Below are 16,115 nucleotides of genomic sequence, written 5' to 3' on the forward strand. Positions count from 1 at the left end.
ACATGTGTTTGAGGTTAGATTTGAATTCATGTCTTCCTGACTCCAGGAATAGTGTTCTATCTACTTTGCAATGTGGCTGCCCTTTAAAAATTTGATAAGCATTAATTTTCTCTCCTTCCCAGTTCCTCTCATTGAAAAAATAGAAAAATAATAAAAACAAATATGTAGAGTTGTAGTAAAACAAATTCCTTCATTGATGATGTCTAAAAGACATCTCATTTTGCACCCAAGGGCCTTTTCCTTTCTGGCAGGAGGTGGAGAGTATGCATATTATCAGTCTTCGGGAATTGTGGTTGATCAATGATGTGTCTTAATATGGATCTAGAACTTACAGAATCTAGAAGAAGGAATAGTTAACATGTCCATTAAACTGTCTCTCTCAAAAGCAGATTTCTTAAGTAGGCCTTTGGTTAAGTGCTGGGTCACATATTTAACTCATGGTTGAATTCTTTATTGAGCACCTGAAGTGGTGTATTCTGTTTTGCTGATTAAAGAGGGACTATGCTTTAGACATAGAAGGTCTCTGGGAGGTAGACATGCCATTCTGCTGGAAAAATGCCAGAGTCTGACATACTCTAATGGACAATGAGTAGCAGCAGCCCAATGCTAGCATCAACTTTTTCTCCAAAAAAGGAGAACTTGCTTATTACGTATGTGGATAATAACTCAGTTTAACTGATGTGTTTCTTATGTCTACTACATGCTAGAAAATATACTAAGTGAAGTAGATTCAAAGACAGAAATGAAACAGTTCCCACCTTCAAGCAGCTTGTGTCCTTTGCCATATAACATTGGTATTAGTGTTGGGAGAAGGAAGCCCAATAGAGCCCAATAGGCAGGCACTGAGGGCATGGTGCCAATGCCTTAGACACTGGCCTAGGAAGCTACTGCCTCCTACTAAGTTGAGCTGAGACAAGACTAGCTAGCTATATGGATATTGTTACCCAGGGCTGCCATAGCCACCATATTTGAGGAAATATGAATGTCTTGCATATTTATAGGCTCTTGTGAATCCTTTGTAGTTCCCCCTCCCATTCTGTTTGAGTGATAAAATGAAGGCTGTCCTTTACCTGATATATATTGTTAGCTTAAGTGCTTGCGTAAGAGCTGAGAGCTCTTTTGCTTATATCTATAAGACTAGAAGTGAACCATATCCTAATGTTCCCTTGCTGAAGGTGAAGTGGGGAGGAGGTGTTGCACCTACAAGACAGGGCCTTTCTATTATGCCATTAGAATGGGAGCTTCCTGAGGGCAGCCTCTGTGCCTTTTTTGTATCTCAGGTTCTTAGAACAGTGTAAGCAATTAAAAATAGCTGCTTGATGACTGTCTGACTCATGAGACACTCTCTATAACAATGAAAGCACAGGTCTAATTAAGAAAAATAGTTTGATCAGGATTAGGACCCACCTTTCACATCAAGATAGAAGCAATTTTTTAGATAGAAAAAGGGTCTCCTGGAGAATTTTCCAATCTTACATGATTTACATACATGAGATCTTCACTAATATTCCTTAATTTTCATGTTGTTTTAGTGAGAGTACCTTAGGCAGGAAAGTCATTTAACCTCTCAGGGCTCATGGTAACTTTATTTTTAAAATTAATTTTAAAAAATGAACTTTAAAACGTATTTTAAAAATGAATTATTAATTATTTTTAAACATTCTTTCCTTTTCAAATTTTGGGTTCCAAATTCTCACTCCCTCTTTCACCCTAGCCACACCCAGTGAGGACAAAAACAATATGCTATAAATTATACCTGTGAAATCATGCAAAATATATTTCCATATTAGTCATATCATAAAACAAAGCAAAGAAAAAAACGAATTATTCTTCAATTTGTGGTCATCAGTTGATCAAGGAAAATTTGATCAGTTGACCAAAATGTGGTCATCAGACTAGAGCTCATCAGTTCTCTCTCTGAAGATGGAGAGCAATTTTTCTTCTTTTTTTTTCATTTTTCAAATGTTCTATTAACTTCTGATTTACATCATTAATTTCGGCCAGATTTTTGAGTTGCAAATTTTCTCCCAGTTTTTCCCCTACCCATGACCCCAAAATAGCATTCCCACAGGATATCCTCTCCTCCAATCGGCTCTCTCCCATATCTTCTCCCATACTCCCTTCGACTTTTCCAGTAGGGCATGGTGGATCTCTATGCCCCAGTGCCTGTATATCTTATTTCCCAATTACATATAAAATAGTATTAATAATAATAATAATAATAATATATACATATATGTAATTTTAAACATTTGATTTTAAAACTTTGAATTCCAGATTCATTCCCTTGCTCCCTTGTCACCCACCCTTACTGGGAAGATAAGCAGTTCGGTACAGGTTGTACATGAGTAGCTGATGTAAAACATTAACATAATAGATATATTATAAAAGGCTGATATCCCACCACCCATTTGTTCTATTCTCTACTTTGATCCTGTCTCTCTTCAAAAGTGAGTGCTTCCAACTTCCCTCCCCCCAGCCTACCCTCCCTTCCATCATCCCCCCTCTCATCCCCTTCCCTCCTACTCTCCTGTAAGGTGAGATAGCCTATTTAGTGTGTATTTCATTCCTTTACTGAGCCAAATTCAGTGAGAATAAACTTGACCCATTCCCTTTTGCCTTCCTCTTCTTTCCCTCCATAGTAACCTTTTTCCCTTGCCTCTTCTCTGTGTCATTTTGTGAGTTCTGTAGCTCCAAAGTTTGTTCGGAGTCCCTTTTTACATGAATTGGGGAAGGTGGAAACTGGAACCTCATGGAGGTCCTCTTTCTACTCTGCCATCTTGGCTCTGCCCCCAATTTTCCCAAGAGCATTTTTTTTTCATTCTGAGTCCTTTAGAATTGTCTTGGATCACTGTATTGACCAGAGTAGTGTAAAGCCAATCAAAAGCAGCTCTCCTGAGGCCTGTTTCTGTGAATAACTTTAAGGGTCTAATCACATAGTGTGATGAACTCTTTATTTATTTAGCAATAAACTAAAGCATAAACATTTCAAGAAACTAAAACATAACATTCATGAAAGCATATCATAACAACCTATTACTGAGGTGGCCACATAGTCTTAAATAAAATATATCATTCAGTGTATCCATAGTCTTAAATAAAACATATCATTGAGTGTATCTTATGGTCATCCTTAAGGGTTGGTAGAAAATACAAATACCATCCACCCCTAGGTCACAGTAAGTTACAATCTCCTCCATCAATACAGAGTATCCAAGTAAAGTCATCTTTCATCTTGACTAGAGTCTGACTTCCAGTCATCCTTAGGCCAATCATCCTTAAGGGGTAGCAGAAAGTACAAACAACATCCACTCCTAGATCACAGTGAGTTACAAACCTCATCAGTCTATACAGAGTGTCCAAAGTAAAGTCTTCTTTCATCTTGACTCAAGGCTGGCTTCCAAACCTCCTGACTCCTCCTCCATGGATTGACTGCTCTTAACTCTTGCCTGAATTCACACATAGGCAGTTCTCTGCTCCTGTTCCTTGTCTCAAATCATGGGGTCTGCTCCACTCCAAGCTCTTCACAGTTTCTGTTTTTAGGAAAACAAAGCTTAATGAGGCTACAACAATATTTTCACACATCACTAGCACTATCATCTGAATTCACTGTCTGAGAAATGAATACAGAACAAAAGATAGGACTTCTGTCTGAGAAATCAACACAGACCATCAGACAGAGCGTCAACATCTCAAACCTTCTCTCTTTCAGTTCTGCCCTCTCCCAGTTCTGCTCCTTCCTGCTCCACCCTTTTGGCAAGCTCCTCCCACTGCAGGCTTCCATGTGATTATATTCAAACTATTAAGTGCAGGGAAGATCTTCAAACTCCCTTAGACCTATTAAGCACAATACAACACATACTGTTTCCAATCAAAGACTCTGGTTACAATCAAAGGCAAAGCTCAAAGGCACTTGATTAACTAAAACTCAATCCAGAAAAATAGCAAAAAATCCCATTTTGCTTGCCATTACAAGTAGCCAAGTCTTTCATAGTTGATCATCATTACAGTGTTGCTATTGCTGTTTACAGTGATCTTCCAGCTCTTCTCACTTCATTTTGCATCAGTTCATACAGGTCTTATCATGGTTTTAATTTTTTTTTTCTAAAACCTCTGGTCATTTCTTATAGTTCAATAATACTGCATCACAATCATATGCCAGAATTTATTTTACCATTTCTCAATTGATCAACATCCCCTTCATTTCTAATTTTTAGACACCACAAAAAGAGTTGCTATACTGTTAGTACATATATGTAATTTTCCTTTCTCTTTGATCTCTTTGGGGTATAGACCTAGTAGTTGGACCTCTGGGCCAAAGGGTATGCACTCGTCATTGGGTATACTTCTAGATTCTTCTCCAGAATGGTAAAACCAGTTCACTACTCCACCAGCAATTCATTAATTCATTAATGTGCCTATTTCCCATCATCCACTTTAGCATTTGTCATGCCCAATAGGTGTGAAGTGGTACCTCAGAGTTGTTTTAATTTGTCTTTCTCTAAACAATCGAGATTTAAAGTATTTTCATATGACTATAGATACATTTGATGTCTTGTGAAAACTGTTCTTATTCTTTGACCATTTTTTCAGTTGGAAAATGTCTTTTATTTTTATAAATTTAATTCTGTTCTTTATAGATTTATGAAATAAAGCCTTTAGAAAGCAAACTTGCTGTAATTTTAAAAATGTAACTTGATTGTCTATGGTCTTTTAGCAAAATGCAGTTTCCCTGATTATCTCTTTTAATTAAGTCTATTTTTGCTTTTGCTTTGTTTGAGATCATGATTGCTACCCTTGCCAGTACAGTTACTGGTTTTCAGTTTGGGGAGGAAGAGGAGAGACAGAATCCATATAAGACAGAGAAATCATCAGGACTATAAAATGACAAGAAATCACTCTTCATTCAGCAATTATTAATGGCCTACTATGTGCTAGGCACCAGGGGTAAATAGGATTAAAAAAATTGTTCTTTCCCTTCAAAATGACATGGAACTTTAGGAACCAAATACACAATAAGAGAAAAAAAAAACAAAATATACTTATGGCAAATACAAAGCAATTTAAGGGTTTTTAGTAATTTGGAAGATTAGGAGAGATCTTGTTGTAGGTGGTGGCACTTTGGCTGAGCTTTAAAGGAAAATAGACATTCTGAAGGTCAGAGATGAGGAGCAGATGCATCTTATGTATGATAAACAAGAAGCTTATTTTGACCAAAATGTAATGTTTGTAGAGAACTAAGCAAAAAGCAGGAGAGGTTGGTCAGAGGTGTCTTGTAAGAGACTGAAGATATCACATGGAGGGTTTGTATTTACTTCTAGTGGCAAACTGGGAGCCATAGAAACTTCTTGAGCATGTAAGTGGTCTGGTCAAATAAATGCTTTAGAAATCTCCCTTTGGTAGGTGTGTGGAGGATGGATTGGTGCTGGGAAAAACCTGAGTCAAGGAGAATTATCAGGTGACTGCAGTGGTCTTAGATAATAGGTGAAGACAACCCCAAAGTAGTTTGGTGGTCCATGAGTGGAGGGGAGGGGACATAGGTGGGTGATATTATGGGTGTAAAATCAACAAGCAATGGACACTGGTTGGAAATAGGGCATGATTCAAAGGGAAGGACCTGGGGAGACTCCAAGGTTCTGATCCCAAGTGAACCTCCAAGACAGCCCTGAATGGAAACAGGAATTTAGGCAAGAGTGTCACGATCCTCTCTGGAGATTTATGTTTCTAGGCTTCCTTTCTCAAAGCAATACTCAAGGCAACAGTTTCTCCAAATCAGCATTTATTATTGTTCTTGATCAGAGCCCAAATCTTCTCATTAGGACCAATTGTAATCCACATTTTTGAGGGGAAAAGTTGTTTGTAAAAAAGATGAGAATTTAATAAGTATTTGGGTGGCATCAGCTGAATTCCATTTGAGGTGTCTCAATAACTTTGGCAAGATTTATTTTTTGATTAACCTTATGGCTAGTTTTATCAAACTAAGATATTGAATCTCCAGCACTCTTATGGCTCTGCACAAAGTCAATTCCATTCCATTCCATTCAGTGCAACAAGAATTTATTGAATGCCTACTATGTGACAGATATCATCCTAGGTGCCAGGAATACAAAGACAAAAATAAAATATCCCCTCCCTTAAAGAGTTCTGCTACCGTGGAAAGAGTCAAGGCTGGTTTCAATCTTTTTTATAGCCTATTTATATGTAGATTACACACAGAATTGGACCCACTTGTCCTCATGATTTTGTCATTTTAGTCATGGATATGCTCCAATGCAGGGACCACTGTCCTGAGTGTCAGTAAATTTAAGTGGAGATAATTACTTTCAACATGGTTTAGAGTATCCATCTCAGGGATTGAGATGAGCAATAAAGGGATACTTAGTAAATAGTTAATAGTAATGCTGTCTCCCCTCTTGGTTAGAAATGTAAAGGAACTATGCTTAGTTCCTTAGACTGTCGTAAGTCCTTAGACTTAGCCTGTAGGCAGCCCACTGATGAGGATCACATAACTGATTTCCATCTGAAGGGGAGACGTCATTTCCACCACCATGGTATTGTTCCCCAAGCCTACTGGTGGGGTCAATTCCTGATTTCTTGACTTAACAGGGAACAGATGCTCCCATTATTTGCTCAAAATATCTTATGCTGTTTCATTCACCAGATTTTGGGCTGCAATTCAATTTGGGGGTTAAAAAAAGGCGGGGTCACAGCTGGAAGGAACCTTAGAGGTCACAGTCCTTCATTTTGCAGATGAAGAAACTTGGACCCAGGGAGGGAGGAGTGACTTCTTTAGGGTTACCAAACTACTAAATATCTGAGCATGGACCAACCCATCCTTATCAAGTCTCTTTACCCACCCCTTTGGGTGTTCTGGAACAGCCCAATTATTCATTCATTCAAAAACATTGATTAAAAGTCTACTAGGAGCAAGTTTGGTAACGTTGCTCCATGTCCTCAACTCTACCCCCTATCATTGACCCGTTACCTGCCATTGCTGTTTATGGCTATCCCCCCATCTCCTTCTTCTTTGCTTCTAGCCCCAGGGCATTAGACATTCTTTTGTTTTTTTGAACTGGGTGAGGGGATGTGTATAGGGAAGCCTGAGTTTGTGATATATCTCAGTGATCACAGCATGACATATCTTTTCTGGAATGGAAAGTCACCTACATTTTTTAAATCATTTCAGCCTGAATTTTGAGATCCAGCTCATCCTCACTCAGTCCCTATTCTTTTTGGTGTGACCTGTATACAGCCCTAAGGGGCACAACCTTCCATTCATTAAAAAAGCATTTACTATGCCTCTACTATGAGTCCCATTTGGTGTAAAGGATACAAAGGCAAACTCAAAACAATCCCTGCCCTCAAGGAGCCCACTTTTTATTGGCTAATCAATGACCACCTTTGTGACCTTGGTCAAAGCACTTTTTCATGCTAGGTCTCTGATTATCTCAGTTCTGAGAATCCTTTCAGTTTTAAATCTGTGATTTTATGACCTACACGATACCTGATACACACACACACACATACACACACACACACACACGAGTCAGAGAGAATAGGGCAATACTCTAGAATCTTAGATGACTATAACCCTATACTCTGCCATTCCTCCAAACCTCACCTGCTTCTTCACCCTTACTGACCTCACAAGCTTTGTCTGTAAGCCACCATACCACACTCAATGTCATTCCAGCTTGATGGCCTGTGCCTGGATTTGCAACCCAAAGTATGACTTTAAGAAACTCAGTCATCTCTATTCCTCAATGATAAATGAAAGAATGATTCTAGTGGAGGCCCTCTTAGACACACAAAAAGATGACCTTAATATGATGGATATATAACTAACAACCAACTTCCTTCAATGGACAGGTAAGTTCAAAGACCCAGAAATAGCATCTTCCCTCAGATCACTAGTCCTACTTTGGGCCTGGCCCCCAAAACCATTATCTGGTGATTAACTCTAATAGAGAAATGGAGGACTGTCCCTAACACCAGCAGTACCAACTACTGACCAACTATCACTGATGGGCAGCTAAGGGAAGAGTGGTTCTCTATCAGATCACTTCTGCAGCCATTGTCCAAGGAAGCAACCCTAGTGGAGATGTGTATCACCAGCTGCTTCTGTACCCTTAGCACCTTCCATCGGACTTGCAGCTGAAATCTTCTATAGGTATTGTCCCATTGCATTAGACTGTGAACTCTTTGAGATCAAGGACTGCCTTATTTTCTCAATGTTTAGCACATAGTAAATACTTAACATATTTTTTCTATTAATTCAGTAATTTGAAACTTTGATGCATCTGTGGTATTTTGGAAATACCTAGTCCTTCCAATGGTACAGATTGTAACCCATCTTGGCTTTGTTATCCTGTGCAATTCATGCCCATGTCCTCCCATAAATCTTCCACGGGGGGAGGGGGGTATATCTGTTACGTTGGGGGCATTCCTTTAGGATTTTTCTTGATACTGTGTAGATATCAATGGAGCACAGAATCCATCGATTAATTATATCTCATTCTCATTGTAAAACTAACTTACTTCCTTTTTTGGGCAGGTGAGTGAAATATATCTCCTAGAAGACATCTTTTATGCCACTTTTCTGAATAATTCCACCACTGGTAATATGTTTCAAACTACTTTTGCCCACTTCATGAAAGGTAGCATTTCAGAGTGAAGAAAAGGCCATCCTCAAATCACAAAGACCTGGGTTCAAGTTCTGCTTCTGACACACTCTAGTTGTCTGACAATGGGCAAACTTTTTCACTTCTTGGTGATCTAGGCAACTCTGCATCTCTGATACAGAGAAGGTGTGGACTGGTGTTGATAGAGGGTTTTTTCTCTCTCAAGACTTCTATATGCCAGAAAAATCACACATTTGGTCCCTGTGCTTATTTCTATATGTATATACAAACTTTTACAAAATTTTGGGTCCATATTTGTAATTACATTGACATGAGGAACTACATTGATGAAGACAAGCAACTCCTTTGTGACTTATAGTCGAACATTTGCCCAGAGTACCAAGAGCTTAAGGGACTCACTCAGGAACACCCAGGAAGTTTGTGGGAGAGGCAAGACTTTCTCACTCCAAGACTTTCTATTTCTCCATCACATCAAGCCACCTGTCATAATATGCCTGAACACACATGCATTTTGATATGTTACACTACAGCAGAACAGTGCAGGGTAGATTGACTTTGTTTCCAAAACAAGGCATGTGATAGTTTTGCTGTCCTGTGCCCTGGTCAGACCATCTTTGGAGTCTTGTTCTCAGATCTGGGCACCATATTTTAGGAACAGTTGTTGCTGTTTGTTTTTTGTTTTTGAAGAGATCCAAGGATATCATGGGGGTGAATTCTTTACTTGTGAGTGAATTGGATTTAAGTGAGGCAGAGTTGCACAAAGTCATTAGCCTCACTCTCTTCCAGGGTCATCAAGAAGTCCAGTAGCAAGATAAAAGTCAGAATGACTAGCAATGGCCTGGGATGCAGCGGATGACCTTGGGTCTTTGATGCCTGACCTGTTCATTCTACTTTTTCTTGGAGCCACAGGTAAGAAAGAATTGAGTGAGAGGTGGACACTGACGGTAGGTGAGCAGCCCTGAAAAGACCTCACACCAGACGTGATAGTCCTCCTAGAACACCACATGTGCCTATTTAGGGGCAGGAATAGTATTACTCAGTTGGAGAGTATCTAAGGGAGGCAGTCCATCACGGTGAAGGGCCCCAAGTTCATGCCATATGAGAGTCATTTGAAGGAAATGGAAATGTTTGACCTGACTGAAAGTCTTCCTTGGGAGGACTTGAGAGTAGTTTTCCATTTTCTGGAGGGCTGTCATGTGAAAGAGGGATGAGAATTGTTTTGCTTGGCTCAAGCACAGAACTAGGATCAATGAGAGGAAGTTAAAAGAGGCAAATTTAGGCTCAATGTTTATACAAACTTCTGAACAATTGGGGATAACCCAAATGGTGAGGGGCTTCTTTGGGAAGAAATTTAGTAGAGCTTGCTATGTGAGGGCTTGTTAAGGAGCCATGGGAGACTTTTGGTCAGGCAGTGGCTGGACTTGATGGCCTCTCAGCTCTCTTTTAACTCAGACTGATTCAGTCCTGAATCTATAGTCATAGCTGTAGTTTCACTTCTTTGGTTTTTACATTTATTGTCAAAATCCAGTTTTGCTTTCAAAATTTGTATTGGTAGCACCCGCTGGACAGTCAATGTGGCCTTTCGCTTCCTATCAGACAGATCACTCTCAACTTACATTGAGAAAAGCAAAGACAGTGAAAGAAAGTTGCTGAGTCCTCCAAGGTGCCAGCCACCAAGCCAAGGCAGAGAGCCCACCTCCAAGTTCAATGCTATTTGTGCTTTGCTGCCTTTGTCTGGTAGAAGCTGGCCCTGCAACATTGAGTGTCCAAGAAAGGAAGTCTTTTTTATCATCTCAGAAAGAACAATTGCCAACATAAATACACATTAGTTTTATAGCATGCAGTAACAATTGGACAACATGAGCATTTAGCAGCATCCTTTTCCAAAATGTCCCATGGCACTTTAAATTGGAAGCACAGAAGGAAAACCCATGCACATACATGCACACATACACACATATACCTCTTCCCCCCAATAAAGTTTAAAATCTGAAGCAGTAGCAAGTGTAGATCCATTTGGGCGTAATTACTTTAATTATTCCTAATAAAATCATTTTGTGTTAAGTGAAAATAGTTTAAAGGTTTGAACATTCATTGAGGATTAAGAAAGACAGGTTCAGGCCTTTATCTTTCCATGAAGAAAATTGAGTCCCATTATTCCATACTGAGTTCACAGATGACTTGCAGGATTTTCTTTAGATAGGAGGAAAGCACATAATTGCCTTGGCTGATCAAGAAGGACAGCAGAACCAGTCTTTTTTCTTAAATGTAGTCACAGTGGAGCAATAACTGATATTATTCTCTAGAGGCACAAAATTAATATCTTGGAGTTTGGATTTTTGATGTGGTAGTAAAGCTCAGATCCAAATCTTAGCTTTGTTGCTTGCTAACTGGGAAGATTTTGGAAGGAGTATCCACACTGATGAAATAATATATGGGGTAATTACTAGAGTGTGGGGCTATGCGAAAGAGGGATAGATTTGGCTTTGTCACTTCCCACTTGTGTGACTTTGGGGATGTAAATCAATCTTCCTCAGTCTCAGTTTCCTCCTCAGAAAAAAATTAAAAAATATGTCAGGTTGAGTCCCTTCCAATACTAAACTTCTATGTTCCTTTAAGGCACTTTGGTATAGTGGAATCAAAGACTAGAAGTCAGAGGTCTTGGCTTCAAGTCCTGCTTCTGACAATACCCGTGTGGCCTTGGGCAAGTCACAACCTCCTCAGTTTCCTCATCTGTGTAATAAGAAGGTTGGACTAGCTGGCCTCTGAGGGAACTTCTAGCTTTAGATCTAGAACCTTTTGAATATACGTGTCTCCTTTGTATCCTGTGTGATGTGCCAGCTCCTGCTCTTACTGAAGGAATGGGGGAATATGGAGGGATTACACATTATATAAAAGGAAGTCATGGAATAACAGATAAAGGGCTGTCCTCAGAGGCAGGAAAATCTGAGTTTAAGTAACTAGTGAGTTTAATAATTTATTCATGCTTTTAAAACTTTCTTTTTATGCTCTATAATTTTATTTTTTAATCTTTCAATTTATTTTGTTTTTCAGTTAAACATTTATTTTCTCTCTGTCCCAGTCTTTTAAAAAGAAAAAAAATCTTACATACTCAAAAACAAAAGAAAACAACCCTTATGTACTCAAGGAAAATGGTGTTTCCATATTTGTCCCTGTCCAAAAATTTGTGTCCCGTCCTTTAATTTGAATCCATCATTTATATGTCAGAAGGTGAGTATAATGCCTCATCAGACCCTTGGATTTGTGGCTGGTTATCACAACAGTCAGAATTCTTGAGTCTTCCCAAGTAATTTTTCTTTACATTGTTGTTGTCATTATAGAAATTATTTTCCTGGTTCTGCTCACTTCACTTCATCAGTCCATATACGTCTTCCCTGGGTTCTTCATCACTTCTTATAGTCCAACAGTATTCCATTACATTCACGTACCATTTTGTGTTCATACAGTTCCCAAGTGAAGGACATCCCTTTAGTTTCTAGTTCTTTGCCACTAAGAAAAACAATCACTATAAAGATTTTTGTTGGTGTGAATTCTTTTCCTCTTTCTTGGATTTCTTTGGGGTATAATCCTAGTTGAAATATACTTGGGGCAGAAATCATAATTTAGTGATTTGGAGGGGATCTAGTTTGAAATAATTTTCCAGATTGTCTGCATAGATTCACAGCTCTGCCAAGAGTGCTTTAATGTGCCTGTTTTCCCACAGCCCCTCCAACCTTTGTTACTTCTCTATTTTTTTTTATCATTCTCTAGGCAACTATCTAAGACCCTTCAGTTTGAATTGTACTTTTGTTCATGAGAATAAAACCAAAATATGAAATAATTTTAGAAAGAAATTTGCTATGTTGTTTTGTAGAGGGAGTTGGGAAAAAGGAGTGGCTTTCCCCCAACTCTTTGTGTGGTTATATCATACAGCATTCAGACAAGGGTATACAGACATTTACCTAAGTAACCTCGTGTAGTCAGTAGTCAGTCTCCTAGAAAAGGACTGTTTGAGATGCAGAGAAGTCAATCTATTTTTGGGAACCCAAAATACAAGCTTTAGGTATATTCAAAACAAGAACTGATGGGATCCAAGCATTTCTTATAATCAACCTCTACACTAAGTTTTTTGGGTTAGACAATTTTTTAGCCACATGAATCTAGGTTCAAAAATAAGTGAAAAACAACACTCCACAGCACTAAGCATATCACAGGCCATATGTCAGAACAGGGCTTTGACTTGGTCTCTGGTTCAAGAGATACAAACGTAGACTGTGGTAGGATGAAAACATGTATTTCTGCTTCATATAGAGCATCTGAACTCCCTCTGATTTCTTTTTGGGAAAGAACTTTTCCAAGGGGACACAGGATAGTAGAAGAAAATGGTAGAGGTTTGATATTGTGCTTTCTGTTTTTTGTTTTTGTTTTTTGCTCTTTAGAGGGGGAGACAGGGCAGTTGGGGTTAAGTGACTTGCCCAAGGTCACACGGCTAGTTAGTGTTAAGTGTCTGAGGGCAGATTTAAACTCAGGTCCTCCTGACTCCAGGGATGGTTCTCTATTCACTGTACCACCTAGCCGCCCAAAATTGTACTTTCTAATCTCATAAAAGTTTCATATTCTTGTTATACCCCCCTCCCTCCAGATTTGGTCACCTCCATAAATATATGTATGACAAATTTAATGTTTTTGAAATGAATCTGTCTAGAAAGTTGGATTATTTTTCTTCCTTCTCATCAGAATGTCACAATTGTGCCCTGTGTATGGATGGTGTTGGCACTGGGGTTTTATTGTAGAGGAGGTATAGGATCATAAGATTCAGAGATAGAGGGGATATTGGTGATCATCTTGGGGGAATCCCCTCTTTTACAGATGAGAAAATTAAGGCCCAGAGTTTACATGACATTTTAGAAGGAAGCAAGACAGAGGTTTGAACTTGGATCATGAATTTCTGATTCAAATATTCCTAACCTCCCTCTGCCATTTTATATTGTGCTCCCTGAGAAGTAACCTGGTATAGGAGAGAGAGAAAGCTGGTTTTGAACTCAGGACTGAGTCCCAGTGCCACCTTAACACATAGTGACTGCATGACCCTGGGAAAATCATTTAATTTTTCAGCACTGTAGGAAATTTTCTACACATGTAAGTTTTTGTCCTTATACTAGTGAGATCACAGGCCCTATCCACTTCCTTTGTGCAATGCCCCAAACATCGGGGCTATAGAACACAGCAAAAATTATTCTAATAACATTAATTGCAGTTTTACAAAACCCACCTCCACATTTGCCATTAATTGGCACACAATTAATAAAGTAGAACTATGCATAGTTATTTTTAACATCAGTGAAATTAACTCACAGACTCCATCCAAGCAAATTAACCTCCTCATTTTAAAATGAGTATATTTATATAATTTATCTTCTGCTTTCTTCATTTTGTTTTTTCTTTAAAAAGCCCCAACAAAATCAGTAGCTTAATAACCACTACTGAGCATATCATTTTTTTCCTTTTATTTGTTCTCATTTTAATGTAACCTGTGATCCAGGGTAACCCAAAATTCTGAGTTCACACATACTAGTTCTGATCCTGAGAAGCTTGATTTCAGAGGGTCAATTTTTCTTTATGGCTTGTTCTTCCTGCCTGGTATACTTCAGGAAAATCTCTAAATATATTCATAGTTTATAGCTTTTGTCTAGGCTTCCTCAAATGTGAGCATCAGGGTCCCTAACTCCTGGAAAGGCAGTCAGGATAATAAAGGCACGTCAGTTATAAGACAGCTTTGATTTCATCCCTCAGAAACCTTTCATTTAAAGACAAAACAAAATTAATTTTTTGTTGGGATTTAAAAAATGCAGAAAGTTCAGTAGTCAGAGAAGAGGAAGGAAAGTGTTTTAGACATGTTGGACATCCAGAGAAAATTCCAGGAGCTGAGAGTTGGAGTGCCTTGTTTGTGGAACAGCCAGGAGGCTTGTGTCACTAGATCAAAGAGTATATGTCAGAGATTAAGATGTAAGAAGACTGGAAAGGTAGGAGGGGGCTAGGTTATAAAGAGTTTTGAACGTCAAGTAGAGCATTTTGTATTTGTTCCTGCAATCAATAGGGAGTCATTGGAGTTTGGAAAAAGCAGCTCCTGTTGAAAGTCAACAAGCAAGGCAGCAGTGGTCATGATCACATTTCATGGATGACTGCAAATAACGGTCCCCACATTTTAGTACCATTGGTTGACTGAGGAACTCATTGCGTTGATCAGGAGCTCCCTAATCAAATCTCTTTATCTTAATGAAAAGCTCTTTTTTTGTACTTTTTCCTGCTTTTGTCATTAAATTAATAAATAGGTGGAAGATATCAAAATGAAAAGTCCATGAAAGCTGGAAATCAAATGCAGCACATGAGATGTAGTCTGCTTTTCCAGAGCTGGGTAGGCTATGTCTACACCTCAGGGTTCTAGAGCATCTTGAGAAATTTATCAAGTTCTCCTTTTCTCTGCCACCTAAAGTTTATGCTTTTCCCATTTTAGCAGTTGGTGGCTACAGCTCCAGTTAAACATTTACCTGCTCACATTAGTCAACTTTTAAAAAGGGATATTTACTTTGAAGACAGAGTAGTGGGAACTAAGTACAACTATTTTCCCCACTATCTGTCAAGACGTATTTTCCCATATACCACTTCAGTCTCTGGGGAGAGTATGCACAACTTAGATCACTTTCTAAATAACATTGGCCTTGCCAAGTTTACCAAAGGTATTTTTTTCTATGAGATGAATTTTTGTCTCAGCTTCTATTGCGCTTGCGTCATAAAGGTTCCCTTTTATGGTCACTCCTTGTTCTTCAAGACAAGGATGTTGCACTGACTCTGCAACCCAGAATCTAGAACGTCAGGTGGCTAGGGCATTCTCCAGGCTCTGTAATGTCTGGATGCCAACATGCCTTTACGTACTTTTTGAAACTTTCAAGGTCACATTATAGCAGCAAGCACCCCAGCGTTCCCAGGGTGGCTGCTCACACAGGTTCTTGGATCTGCTTTGATAAAGGAAAGCAACTCAAAATGGGTTAACAAGCTTACTTTAATCAGTCAGACATATATCGTTTACCTTGTTCAGGGGAAAAAGGTCAGCACCCCGAACTTCAAAGTATACAGGCAGAATTATCAAGACAGAAACAGATCAGGTAGACAGCTTTCCAAACTGTCCAGCCATTACATCCATACCAAATCAACATCTGGGTTTAAACATCTGAGTTTTGCAAAACCAGGGGGCTCTGGACAATGGCTTTCCAGAACCCATATCAAATCACAGAACACTTCTCAAAGTGAGCCCCAAAACAAAGCTACACATCAGGGCTTATAGCCTTCTCCTGGCTCAGAGAATGTAACAACCTTATTGACTCACTGGCCAATCAAGAAGTATCTACTGAAAAACAAGCCTCCCACCTGTATCAGCAATGCCATATTCACAATGCCTATAGAGATTACAAATAT

Source organism: Petaurus breviceps, unplaced genomic scaffold, assembly GCF_028583685.1.
Source record: "Petaurus breviceps papuanus isolate PSGF00001 unplaced genomic scaffold, PetGlider_PUasm1.0 173, whole genome shotgun sequence".
In the NCBI taxonomy this organism is placed as follows: domain Eukaryota; kingdom Metazoa; phylum Chordata; class Mammalia; order Diprotodontia; family Petauridae; genus Petaurus; species Petaurus breviceps.